General features: G+C 41.1%; 1 protein-coding gene and 1 long non-coding RNA gene across 10 annotated transcripts in view; one reads left to right on the plus strand and one right to left on the minus strand.

Annotated features, from left to right (window-relative positions):
* The window catches only part of LOC132660804 (uncharacterized), a 205,194-nt gene that overhangs the window by 168,334 nt on the left and 24,036 nt on the right, over nt 1-12,824 (plus strand). The gene's annotated exons all lie outside the window — the stretch shown is intronic.
* The window catches only part of LOC132675220 (guanylate cyclase soluble subunit alpha-2-like), a 239,115-nt gene that overhangs the window by 18,021 nt on the left and 208,270 nt on the right, over nt 1-12,824 (minus strand). For 4 of the 9 annotated variants that reach the window (XR_014135329.1, XR_013549990.2, XM_081790403.1 and 1 more), the window contains 3 exons: nt 6,085-6,163; nt 5,505-5,585; nt 1,037-1,227 (listed from right to left, as the gene is read on the minus strand). The exons of 1 other annotated variant lie outside the window; for it this stretch is intronic. The gene's annotated coding sequence lies outside the window, so the exon portion shown is untranslated. Of the gene's footprint in view, nt 1-1,036; nt 1,228-5,504; nt 5,648-6,084; nt 6,164-12,824 lie in introns of all 9 variants that reach the window. 4 more of the 9 variants (XR_014135327.1, XR_014135330.1, XR_014135328.1 and 1 more) reach the window with 4 other exon arrangements.

A 12,824-nucleotide genomic window follows, 5' to 3' on the forward strand; every position in this document is an offset into this window, starting at 1 on the left:
GGGTTGGTTTAGTGGTGATGAATTCCTTCAGTTTTTGTTTGTTGAGGCAGACCTTTATCTCTCCTTCTATTCTGAATGACAGACTTGCTGGCTAAAGAATTCTCAGCTGCATATTTTTTCTGTTCATGACATTGAAGATTTCCTGCCATTCCTTTCTGGCCTGCTGAGTTTCAGTAGATAGATCTGTCACTAGTCTTATCGGTCTCCCTTTATATGTTAGAGCATGTTTATCCCTAGCTGCTTTCAGAATTTTCTCTTTATCCTTGTATTTTGCCAGTTTCACTATGATATGTTGCACAGGAGGTCAATTCAACTTATGTCTGAAGTGAGTTCTCTGTGACTCTTGGATTTCAATGCCTTTTTCCTTCCCCAGATCGGGAAAGTTCTCAGCTATGATTTGTTCAAGTACACCTTCAGCCCCTTTCTCTCTCTCTTCCTTTTCTGGAATTCTTATTATACAGATATTGTTGCGCTTCACTGCATCACTGAGTTCTCTAATTCTCCCCTCATACTCCTGGAATTTTTTATCTCTCTTTTTCTCAGCTTCCTCTTTTTCCATAGTTTTATCTTCTAATTCACGTATTCCCCCCTCTGCCTCTTCAATCTGAACCACGGTCCCCTCCATTTTATTGCATCTCATTTATAGCATTTTTTAGCTCCTCCTGTTTCTTAGTCCCTTGTTCTCTGTAGTCATAGATTCTCTGCTGTCCTCTATACTTTTTTCAAGCCCAGCGATTAATTTTATGACTATTATTCTAAATTCATGGTCCGTTAAATTGCTTAAATCATTTTGATGAATTCGTTAGCTGTTGCTACTTCCTGGAGTTTCTTTTGAGGAGAATTCTTTTGTTTCGTCATTTTGGATAGTCCCTGGAGTGGTGGGGAACTGCAGGGCACTTCCCCTGTGCTGTCTGGAGTAACTTATGTTGGTGGGTGGGGCCACAGTCAGACCCGATGTCTGCCCCCAGCCCACCACTGGGGCCACAGTCAGACTGGTGTGTACCCTATCTTCCCCTCTCCCAGGGGCAGGACTCACTGTTGAGTGGTGTGGCCCCTGTCTGGACTACTTGCACACTGCCAGGCCTGAGGTGCTGCTTTGATTGAATCTGGCGTATTAGCCGTGGTGGATCCGCAAGGTGCACAGGGGTGGGAGAGGCAGGCTTAGATCACTTTTCCATAGGTGGTCCCCTGCGGGAGGGGACCTGCAGCACCAGAAGGGAGGCCGACCTGTCAGAGGGATGGATCCACAGCAGCACAGTGTTGGGTGTTTGTGAGGTGCAAGCAAGTTCAGTGAGGGGAACTGGTTCCCTTTGGGATTTCAGCTGGGGGATGGGCGAGGGAGATGGCGCTGGCCAGCGCCTTTGTTCCCCACAGAGCTGAGCTCCGTCTTCCAGGGCTCAACAACTGTCCCCCCTAGCTCCTCTTGCCCTCCCCACTCTCCGAGAGCAGAGCTGTTGACTCTTAAAATTCCAGGTGTTAAGTCCTGCTGGCTCTCAGAACTCACTCTGTCCGGCCCCTCTGCTTTTGCAAGTCAGACTCAGGGGCTCTGCCTTGCTGGGCAGGCTGGCTGCCCCTCCACTGCCCCGGCTCCCTCCCACCAGTCTGTGTAGCCCACACTGCCTCTCCGTCCTTTCTACCTTCTTCCGTGGACCTCTTTTCTATGCTTGGCTCTGGAGAGCCCATTCTGCTAGTCTTCTGGCAGTTTTCTGCATTATTTAGGCTGATGTGGGTGGAATCTAAGCAATCAGCAGGATGAGGTGAGCCCAGCATCCTCCTACGCCACCATGTTCTCCCCTCTTCAGTCTAATATCTTATTTCCTAATAGAATTATTAATATTAGTTCTTGTGCTAAATTTGGAAATTTGGTAATGTAAATTTGGAGATGTAAATGCTGAATATGCCCAATTAATGTGAAGTAGAGTCCTATCCAAACAAACTTGTTTAACTTAAAATATTTGACACTGTTTCAGTCTTTAAATTTAAATATATTGAAATAAAATAAAATGAAAATGCAATCCTTTAGGTGCACTAAGCACATTCCAAGTGCCTCAGAGTTACATGTGACTGATGGCTAGGACAATGGACAGCAGAGGCAAACATATTCCTCATTCACTGCCACCCACCATATCTGATAGTTTTCCCAATCTCTGAACCATGAAGCACTCTAAGAGGTAGACTTACTCAAGATTAAACCATACTTAATGCCACCATGTTGGATTCAGTGCCCTATTTTGGGGCTCCCATAGTATTCAGTGCTTAGACCTTTTAAAGTATTTACCTCATTATGCTATAATAGTGGATTTAATTTTTACTCTTCTTGACTTATTCCAAATTCCATCTGGGCACAAACTTATGTCTTTATTTCCCAGTGGTTCCTCCAAACCTAGAATAGCACCTAGCGCACTGCATTAGGTACTCAATAACTATGTGTTGAAAGAGTAAGGAACAAATTAATGCGAAAATACTGTTGCACTGGTGCAGTAACACTTGGCCAAAACAGTTTCTTCTTGCGTGTATGGTACTCAGCCTGTTAGCACTCAGTTGAGGATGGTCTTACCTATATTCAATATTGAGACTGGCAGCTAGTTGAATTTTCACTTCCCGTTGAATTTTACCAATGCTAGGGAAACTCTATTTCGAGCAGGTGCATCCAGCTCATAGAATCAGTTTGTTGTCCAGATAAAGAAACATTCTGATTGAAAGCATGGATCAACCTCAGAGGTGTTCTTTCCTGTCATTTGAGAACAGGAGCTGTGTCTCTACCAAATCCCGTTGGGATTCAGGCTCAGTAGTGGAAGCAGAGGAAAGAGGTAGCGTAGTCCCTGTAAAGTGAAGATCTAAGAAGAGCACAGTGCAGAAGGCCTGGGGATCAAGCCAATATTCATCAAAGAGCAAGCTGAGAGAGGGCTGGGGCTGAAGAGGAGGGAAACACTCCTCCGAATCACAAAATAAGTACGCCACTGAAGAAGGAGGAGGAGAAGGAGAAGGAGAAAGGGAGAGGAGGGAAGGAAAGAAAGGAAGGAGGAAAATACAAAGCCTTCAGAAGACAGTTTTCACAGATGAGTAGTCCAAGCCAAAAGCATGAATTTTAAAGGGATGTTGAGGATCATGTGCTGGAAGTGTCTGGAACAGAGGTAGATTTCTTATTCCTCCAGGGGATCACAGAGACCCCTCCTGAAATACATGGTTACACCCAAAGCCATATTAGACCTCAAGACCAAAGAACCTGAGGGACAAAAATTGATTGGGAGTGTGACTGAAATGAACAGAAGTAATAGGCCATGCATAAAAAACAGCATTAAACCTGTGCTTTAAAATCCATTTTTATAGACTTGAACAACACAATTCATACCAAAGAGGTATCTGTGTACGGCTCACAATAATGCTTCTCCTGTGGTTGAATTTATGTCTTATCCAACCAGGGAGATAGAGGACAAGGCCTTGGAGGGAGAGGGAGGATGCTCAGGGTGACCATATTTATTGAGAGTGCAAGGGGTGGCCAACTGAACGAAACACCAGATAACAGACAAAACTGGGAATTGTCTCAGGCGACCAGGACATACAATTACCGTGGATGTGTTACCACTTGCAGTCTGAATTGTGTCTCCCCAAAATGCACATATTGAAGCCTTAACCTCCAAAGTAACTGCATTTGAACGTAGGATCTTTAAGGAGGCAGTTAAAGGTGTAATGAGGTCATAAAGGTAGGGCCCTGAGGCCTCACCAGAAGGCAACTCTGTGAACAACTGGGTGTTGGACTTCTGGCCTCCAGAACTGTGACAACATGCATTTCTATTATTTAAAGCCACCCCCTTTGTTCTGTGGCCTTCAGTCATGGCAACCTGAGATGACTAATTCCACCACCAAGTCAAATCTTCATTTCCTTGACCAGAGTCACAAACCAGGTAGAAGAGATGATAAGGCCAGTGTTGCTGGCGACTGCCTGGCATGTCCGCATTTTAGGGGGACAGCACTGAAGTGCTTCTGGCTCTGGAGATGAGTTTCTGAATCAAGTGTTCTGTTTTTGTCCAGCTGGTCTTCTTCTTTGAAAAAAAAAAAAGAAAAAAGAAAGGAAACAAAAGTAAAGAAAAGAAAAAAGCCAGGCTTAATCAGATATTCCAAGGATGAAGTCAGGGTTATTCAGTCCAAAATGTGTTCCAGAAAAAGTCAGGAATCGGAAGGCCGAGTCTAGAAGGAGCCAGGGGTAGAGCTGTGACTTTGTTCAAGCAGAAGGCCACCTATTTGGAAGTGGAAAAGGCATGTGTTTCTGTTTGGATAATGGCATTTGTAATGCCCCTCACACGTGTCATGTGTGCTGGGGGTACTAAGCACCCTATTAAGTGGAAGGCACACAAAATGAGTGAGATCTCTTCCCTCTGGTTAAGCAGGATATATGTTTATGACAGAATCTCATAGAGTTATTTAAAACGATGTCTTGATATGGGCAGATGTCCCTGATGGTGTTAAATGTATTTAAAAAGTAAGCCTCAAGACCAGTTTGTACCCTGTCTTAAGTATGGAAGCATCTATCAAAATCTCAATATTATAAATATAAATGCATATGCCTGGAAGATTTCGGGTAGCATACACATGAATCTAGTAACTGATTACATCTGGAGAGTAGACTTAGGGCTACAAGTAAGGGGGAAGGAGAGAGTTAATTTCAGTAACGACAGATTATAGTTGGTCCAGAAGAAGTTAATGAATTTGCAGTCTAGTTACAGAAGAGATGAGTAAAAACAAGTGCAGTAAAGCACTCTAAGTGCTAAAACAGAAATATGCATAGGGTTAAGCAAGGCTATGAAGAGGGGAGTGTTCACTTTTATATGGAATGGTCAGAAATGACTTTTCCAGGGGAAGGGATGCATGAGCTAAGTTTTGAAAAAGGGGAAATTAAAAAAGGGAGCGAGGAATCTGCATCATGTGGAGAGAGAACCCGAGCTAGGAAACATCATTGAACATTTAAGAATCTACATGTGGTGCTCTAAGTCCACTCCAGCCAGTTGGATATATGGGGGGCAGTGCAGGGAGATATGGCTGTGGATAAGATTGATGAGGGAGGTAATAATCGGCACTAAGAGTTAATAAACAATGTTGAGAGGTAAATATTGTCCTAAGAGCTTTGTCTTCATGGAGGGCAGTGAGGAAGTTGAGACAAACTTTGGGTAAAGGTTGAGTGGACAACAACACCAAATAGTACATCAAGGATCAGTCCTAACAGGCCTGGGCAGAGTTCTCTGCTTCAACAATTATGAGGTCACTGGTTACCTCTCTTACAGTGTTTCACGAGTTGAAGAGTGACACTCATTCTGGCCAATGGTAGTAAATGACATGGCTGCCAAGCATTTGATTACCTGGGGAGCTCAAGTCTCCTGTAGCTTGAGACACAAGCTCACACAAGGTGAGATGGCCTTTGCCTCACATGTAGACTGGAAATTGCTTAGTGTCCATTATCAGCCAGTGAAGAAAATTGTCTAGAGGAAGTGATAGGGAAGGACACTGACCTTCATCTGGAACCTCCAAAAGCCCATGGTGGCTGGGTCTTCCACAGCTTCATGATGTTTAATCAGATAGGCCTGGAGAACCTGGGGCAGAGGAACCAGATGGCTGAGGGAGGCCAGAAGCAGCAGCCTGGGTCAAACAGCCACTGAATGAAATAGTTCTCTTTTGAGAGTTTTATAGATAGCTTAGAACTTCTTTCCTGTGAGATTTCTGGGGATGGATGTCGAAACATATTCCCATCTGGTTCTACCCAGATCTATTGTTCCCCATAAATAACTACTTGTGCCTTAATTAACATGTCCCACTGAATGCACTTCTGCTTTAAGGTTAGAAACTGGGCTTTCATTGTTCCATACCCTTACTTAATGTACACAAAAATTCCTTGCTAAAGAGACACTGTGATGATACGAAAATATGTCAGCAGAATAAAAGTTGTCAGAAAATACCAAACAATAAACCAAGAAAAGTAGTGTTAGGCATCAGGCCCACTTGGACTCAAATGTTGGCTTTTCCACTTGGCTAGATTATAGGACTTCAAGCCTCCACTGCTCTGCCACAAATTGGGAAGAATGTGTGACCTACCTCATGAATTTTATTTGGACGTCCAGCTGAGATAGGGCATTGAAAGGCCTTAGCATACCATCATGCAGAAAATAAGAACCTGTAAAAGAGCTGTGTCTCATTATTATTTTAAGAATCCATCACTTCATAATTTTATCTGACAAGTTTTGCTTGCAAATGGACTCAATGTAATTTATTTTCAAGTGTGTCGTTAAAGGCCATCTCAGGTTTTAATACATATTACTCATGGTAAGCCATCTGAAATCCTCTGGGCTCTTGAGACCTGCTGTTTTTTAAAAATCTGAAAATAAAGCACTGACCGTGTATAGGAATCTATTTTTTGTGACCCTGTCCTTAAAGTGTAGTGAATTAATGTATTAACTGTCTCACACCTTAAATGTATGTGAAATATCCTGTTGTAATGATTTGAGTAGTGCGTTATAGTAGAAAATGTGATTTTCGTTTTGAGGGTAGATAAGTCCAGATCTGATACCCAGAAGCATTACTGACTACTTCTATGGCCTCACCCAAGGTATTTTAAATTCAAGCTGAGAAACATTGAGTCATCACTATATGCCAGTGCATGTCCAATTTGATTCCTACGATACATGCTTGAAATAGGTACTATTAATCCCATTTCATGAATGAAGACTATGAGAGAGGCATTACATCAATTGCTAAACATCACAAGTAGGGAGTAGAGCTAGGATTTGAACCCAGGTCTGTGAATACTCTTTACCATTTGTACTATGCACTGTCAGTAAAGTAAGGTTAAAGAAACTCACTTTGCACAGTTATTATGAACATTGGTGTTAAATAACAAAAATTCAACCAAGTAAATCCAAAGATCTAACTGGCTTTATCGAACGGTTCATGAATCAGGCAGCATCCCACCCAGCAAAGAATAAGGAGCAACTTACAGCTTCCAGGAAAGAAAAGTTTTTTAAGGTCAGAGAGGGAAAGGAGACTAGGAAAGTATTAACACAGAAAGCACTGTTTGAGGCAAGGTTGCCCTCCTAAGGGGAACCCAAAGGGTCTTTCATGGGATTTCCTCCCAGTGCTGAGCAGGAAGTTCTAGGCTGGCTGGTTAAAGGTCACGTTCCCAGGGGGTTGAAACCACAGGGAAGTTGGGTGCTAAGTCTTGGTTTGCTGATGTGGGGCTCTAACATGAGTGATTCCATTTTGGCGCTGAGTTTTGGTTTTTTTTTTAAGTTTATTTATTTTGAGAGAGAGAGAGAGAGAGTGAGTGAGCAAGCACAAGAGAGGGATAGAGAAAAGGGAAGGGAGAATCTGAGCCACCCAGGAGCCCTAATCTGTAGTTTTCTTTTTTACACTAGTGGTAATGCATTTCACAGAGTAAACTGTAAATGTTAACAATTTTTAAATTCTCATTTCGGAGAATCACAGTAATCTGAAATGGACCAAAAAAACAAAACAAACAACAACAACAAAAACTAGTATGTTGGAACTCATAAAATACTCCTAGGTTTCCAAATATACCTGACAATAAATTGCATAATGTGCTCAGACTCAGTCCTGAGAATGTCCTATATACTTAAAGCATCAAACTTTTAATGAAGAAAAATAGGTCAGTGCTTTCTTCGGTATTGACAGAGAGTGAGCAGAGTCCATGTTTAAATTTCTGTCTGATGACACATTTTACCCACTGCTCATTTTGTGTGAAATGAGGAAAAAGGAACAGTTCTCTTGGAATTTTTAATCAGCTGCACAAGGAGTTTCTGTGCATCCTCATGCCTTTCTTATTCAAGAAACGAAAAGTATGTTCACCCTGTTTTCTTCTCTACTTTCCCTCCCCTCATACTGGACATTTTATTCTTCAGGTTTTCCACCCTGTCCTTACCATTTCTACTTCGGATAAAACTTAATGAGTACTTTACATGAGAGTGAAAAACTAACACCATTTGCAAATATGTCAGATTATGCCAAATAAGATGGCAGTTTGCCATACGTTTTATTCTTTAATATTTATTATTTTTTTCAAGTTTATTTATTTATTTTGAGAGAGAGAAAGAGCACAGGTGGGGAAGGGGTAGAGAAGAAGGAGAGAGAGAATCCTGAGCAGGCTCCATGCCTTCAGCACAGAGCCCTAAGTGGGGCTCAGACTCATGAACCCTGAGATCATGACCTGAGCCTAAATTAAGAGTCCATCAATCAACCCACTGAACCACCAGGCACCCCTGCCACACATATTTTAAATGGCACTTAACTATTAGCATTGCTGTGTTTGTTCACCTTCAGAAATAGGAAAATAGCTATAACGATAGATTTTACTTTACGCCAAAACAATTCAAAGAACTGAAAATTAGTGATCTTTCCCCCATCCCTGTCAAGTCCTCAGGTTCAATCAATACTAGATAATCCAGACTAACAGAGAGAAGATGTGGTGTTGGACAGTGACAGGTGTTTCTCCCAATCTCTCTGGGGTGGGCTTCCCCTGCCCATACATTCAAAATCCTGTCCGTGTAACCACACCCCACCACGGCCTGGGTCTCCCACAGATTTCCCAAACAGCCAAAGAAAAAGACAAGTGTTCAGTATTTCCCAAGGAGCAAAAATAAGCCCAGTCTCAGTTCATGTATAATTTTGGATTTAGTGTGCCCAGCAATCAGAGATTGCCCCTTAACACGCCCCCAGTAGGTGAATATGCAGTTAGGACATCTGATTAGGGTTAAGCCAGAGGACGTGCTCACCATCCAAAAGTGTAGATATGTTGGAATTTTCAAAGTGTGCTTTATCTTGTACTCCCCACCTCTGCCAGAAATCAACACCCCAGCTTATTTGCAACCTATAATTAATAACTGAAATAGCCAAAGTAAGCTCTTTTTTTTATTTTTATTTTTTTTGAAATTTGCACATACAGGTTTTATTTTGATACAGATAGTTTTGTAAATATAAAAGGAGAATCTCAGGTAAGCACACAATTAATAGCCTCATTTTTTCTTTTTTTTTTTCAATATATGAAGTTTATTGTCAAATTGGTTTCCATACAACACCCAGTGCTTTATAGTAAGCTCTTTTTTAATTCAGATTTAGATTCTGTTTTTATATATGTCTACGTATTTTGGAAAATCAGCTAAAATGTTAAGTATTTGTCTAACATATTCTAAGTTAGCATTTTCTCCCCTTCTTCCCTCCCTTCCTTCAGTTTTTCCTCCCTTCTTCTCTTTTACTGCTTTCCCCATTCTCTTTCCTTCTATTTCTTCCTTTTTACCCTTTCTGCCTTCCTGTCTTCCTATCAGCATTTTATTATATAGTGTGGTATTTTATACTAAAAGATTATACTAGTTATTTTACACTAAATGATCAGGCAAGATCTTATCAAAGGACTCTTAATGCAGCTGACCAACTGGCCATTTAGCCTACTCAGGAAAAGCTAATCAAGGAAACCTTAAAATGATATATTTTAATGTTTATTTTTGAGAGAGAGAGAGAGAGAGAGAGAGAGAGAGAGAGAGAGAGAGAGAGGGCATGAGCGGGGAAGGGGCAGAGGGAGGCGGAGACATAGAACCGGAAGCAGGCTCCAGGCTCTGAGCTGTCAGTACAGAGCCCCATGTGGGGCTTGAACCCACGAACCATGAGATCATGACCTGAGCCAAGGTCAGACACTCACCCGACTGAGCCACCCAGGCACCCCAAAATGATATTTTTAAAATACTAGACAAATCTTTGGTGTAGTTTGACCATATACTGAAGAAAATAAAAATATGTCATGTATTTTTTTTTCCATTCTAATGTAGATTTGTGGCCATACTTCAGAAAGCAGGACATCTTGAGATTCACAATTTTCTTCAGATTATAAGATTTTGTTAAGGAAACTAAGCAGATAAAATGACCTTGCCTACAAAGTTTGTGTGAGACAGACAGGAAGAGACTGTTAATTTCCCTATTATTTTCATCATGGAGTTGCTAACATTGAAATGCTGTACATAGTTTTGTCCATTGACACTGTGCTTGAAGCACTGTTCATCTCCTTTCTGCATCACTAGTCCCATAGGTGACAATATTTCAAAGTACACTCTTACATGAAAGTCAGGGCAAATGAGCTAAAGCCAGGATGCTGTTGATTTACCAAGGCTGATCTTCTTCTCCCAAAATTCAAGAGCTACTTGTCTTTGTAACTGCCAGTGTAGGGACACATCTTTCCTCACTTAGAAACACTCACATAGTACTAGATCATTATCAGGCAAGACAGCATATGAATCTTAAGTTACCACAGATGGACGCTCACTGTGCAATTTGCTCTGTAGTCATTTGGAGGGTCAAGTAGGAAATAAATCTTGGATTTCTCTTGATTCAAGTAAGGGCTATAAAGAGGATTCAAATGTCAGTGTTCTTTTTGAAGGTACCAATATCTTTTAAGTTTTAAAATTGATACTCCATTTAAATATGAATAAATTCATAGATTTTGATCATTGGTTTCCCCCTAGTGCTAAGCAGTTTTCAGAGGTGGTCATGTTATGATTGGCAAGGGGACAAATGTCAAGTAGAAGGATGAAACATTGACATCTCAGTAAACACAGGCTGATAGGGACGATGGGAGCCACTCCCTTTATGTTTAATGTGAAATATATAATCGTGAGCTTTAGAAGAGCCAGTGCTCAGGGAGGAGCCAAGATGGCAGAACAGCATGGAAGTTTTTGTGTGTCTTGCATCCATGAAATACAGCCAGACCAACACTAAACTATCCTGCACACCTAGAAAACTGATCTGAGGATTAACACAACAATCTGCACAACCTGAACCACAGAATCCAGCAGGTATGTGGTGCAGAGAGGTGAACTTGGGAAGAGAGAAGCGCAGGGAGCCACTTTTGCAGGGATGTCTACTCTAGCCACTGTTATTCAACATAGTATTGGAAGTCTTAGCCTGTGCAGTCAGACAACACAAAGAAATAAAAGGCATCCAGATTGGCCAGGAGGAGGTCTGGCCTTCACTCTTCACAGATGACATGATACTGTATATGGAAAACCCAAAAGATTCCACCAAAAAACTGCTAGAACTGATTCATGAATTCAGCAAAGTGGCAGGATATAAAATCAATGCACAGAAGTCATTTGTATTCCTATTTACCAACAATAAAGCAACAGTAAGTGAAATCAGGGAATCAATTGCATTTACAATTGCATCAAAATCAAAGAGGTGAAAAACTATAGAAAGCTTATGAAAGAAATTGATGAAGACATAAAAAAATGGAAAAAGATTCCATGCTCCTGGATACGAAGAACAAATATTGTTAAAAAGTCAGTATTACCCAAAACAATCTACATATTCAGTGAAATCCCATCAAAATAACACCAGCATTCTTCACAGAGCTATAACAAATAATCCTAAAATTTGTATGGAACCAGAAAAGACCTCGAATAGCCAAAAGAGTCTTAAAAAAGAAAACCAAATCAGGAGGCATCACAATCCCAGACTTCAAGCTATACTGCAAAGCTGTAATCATCAAGACAGTATGGTACATGGACAAAAACAGATACTGAGATCAGTGGAACAGAATAGAGAACCCAGAAATGGACCCACAAACGTATGGCCAACTAATCTGTGACAAAGCAGGAAGGAATATCCAATGGAATAAAGACAGTCTCTTCAGCAAGTGGTGCTGGGAAAACTGGACAGCGACATGCAGAAGAATGAACCTGGACCACTTTCTTACACCAGACACAAAAATAAACTCAAAATGGATGGAAGACCTCAATGTAAGACAGGAGGCCATCAAAATCATCAATGAGAAAGCAGGAAAAAACCTTTCTGACCTCAGCTGCAGCAATTTCTTACTCAACACGTCTCTGGAGGCAAGGGAAACAAAAGCAAAAATGAACTACTGGGACCTCATCAAAATGAAAACTTTTGCACAGTGAAGGAAACAATCAGCAAAACTAAAAGGCAACTGATGGATTGGGAGAAGATATTTGCAAATGACATATCAGATAAAAGGTGAGTATCCAAAATCTGTAAAGAACTTATGAAACTCAACACCCAAAAGACAAATAATCCAGTGAAGAAATGGGAAAAAGATATGAATAGACACTTCTCCAAAGAAGACATCCAGATGGGCAACTGACACATGAAAAATGCTCAACATCACTCATCATCAGGGAAATACAAATCAAAACCACGAGACTCCACCTTACACCTGTCAGAATGGCTAACATGAACAACTCAGGCAACAACAGATGTTGGCGAGGATGCAGAGAAAGAGGATCTCTTTTGCATTGTTGGTGGGAATGCAAGCTGGTACAGCCACTCTAGAAAACAGTATGGAAGTTTCTCAAAAAATTAAAAATAGCACTATCCTGTTATGTTTCTCAGGATCCACATAAGAGTGAAACCATATGGTATCTGTCTTTCTCTGTATGGCTTATTTCACTTAGCATCACACTCTCCAGTTCCATCCATGTTGCTACAAAAGGCCATATTTCATTTTTTCTCATTGCCACGTAGTATTCCATTGTGTATATAAACCACAATTTCTTTATCCAAGAAACCCATGGGGGAGGGGAAGGAAAAAAAAAAAAAAAAGAGGTTAGAGTGGGAGAGAGCCAAAGCATAAGAGACTGTTAAAAACTGAGAACAAACTGAGGGTTGATGGGGGGTGGGAGGGAGGGCAGGGTGGGTGATGGGTATTGAGGAGGGCACCTTTTGGGATGAGCACTGGGTGTTGTATGGAAACCAATTTGACAGTAAATTTCATATATTAAAAAATAAAAATAAAAAAAAATAAAAAAAAATAAATTATA

Source organism: Panthera onca, chromosome D1 (genome assembly GCF_046562875.1).
Source record: "Panthera onca isolate mPanOnc1 chromosome D1, mPanOnc1 haplotype 2, whole genome shotgun sequence".
Taxonomy (NCBI): Eukaryota; Metazoa; Chordata; class Mammalia; order Carnivora; family Felidae; genus Panthera; species Panthera onca.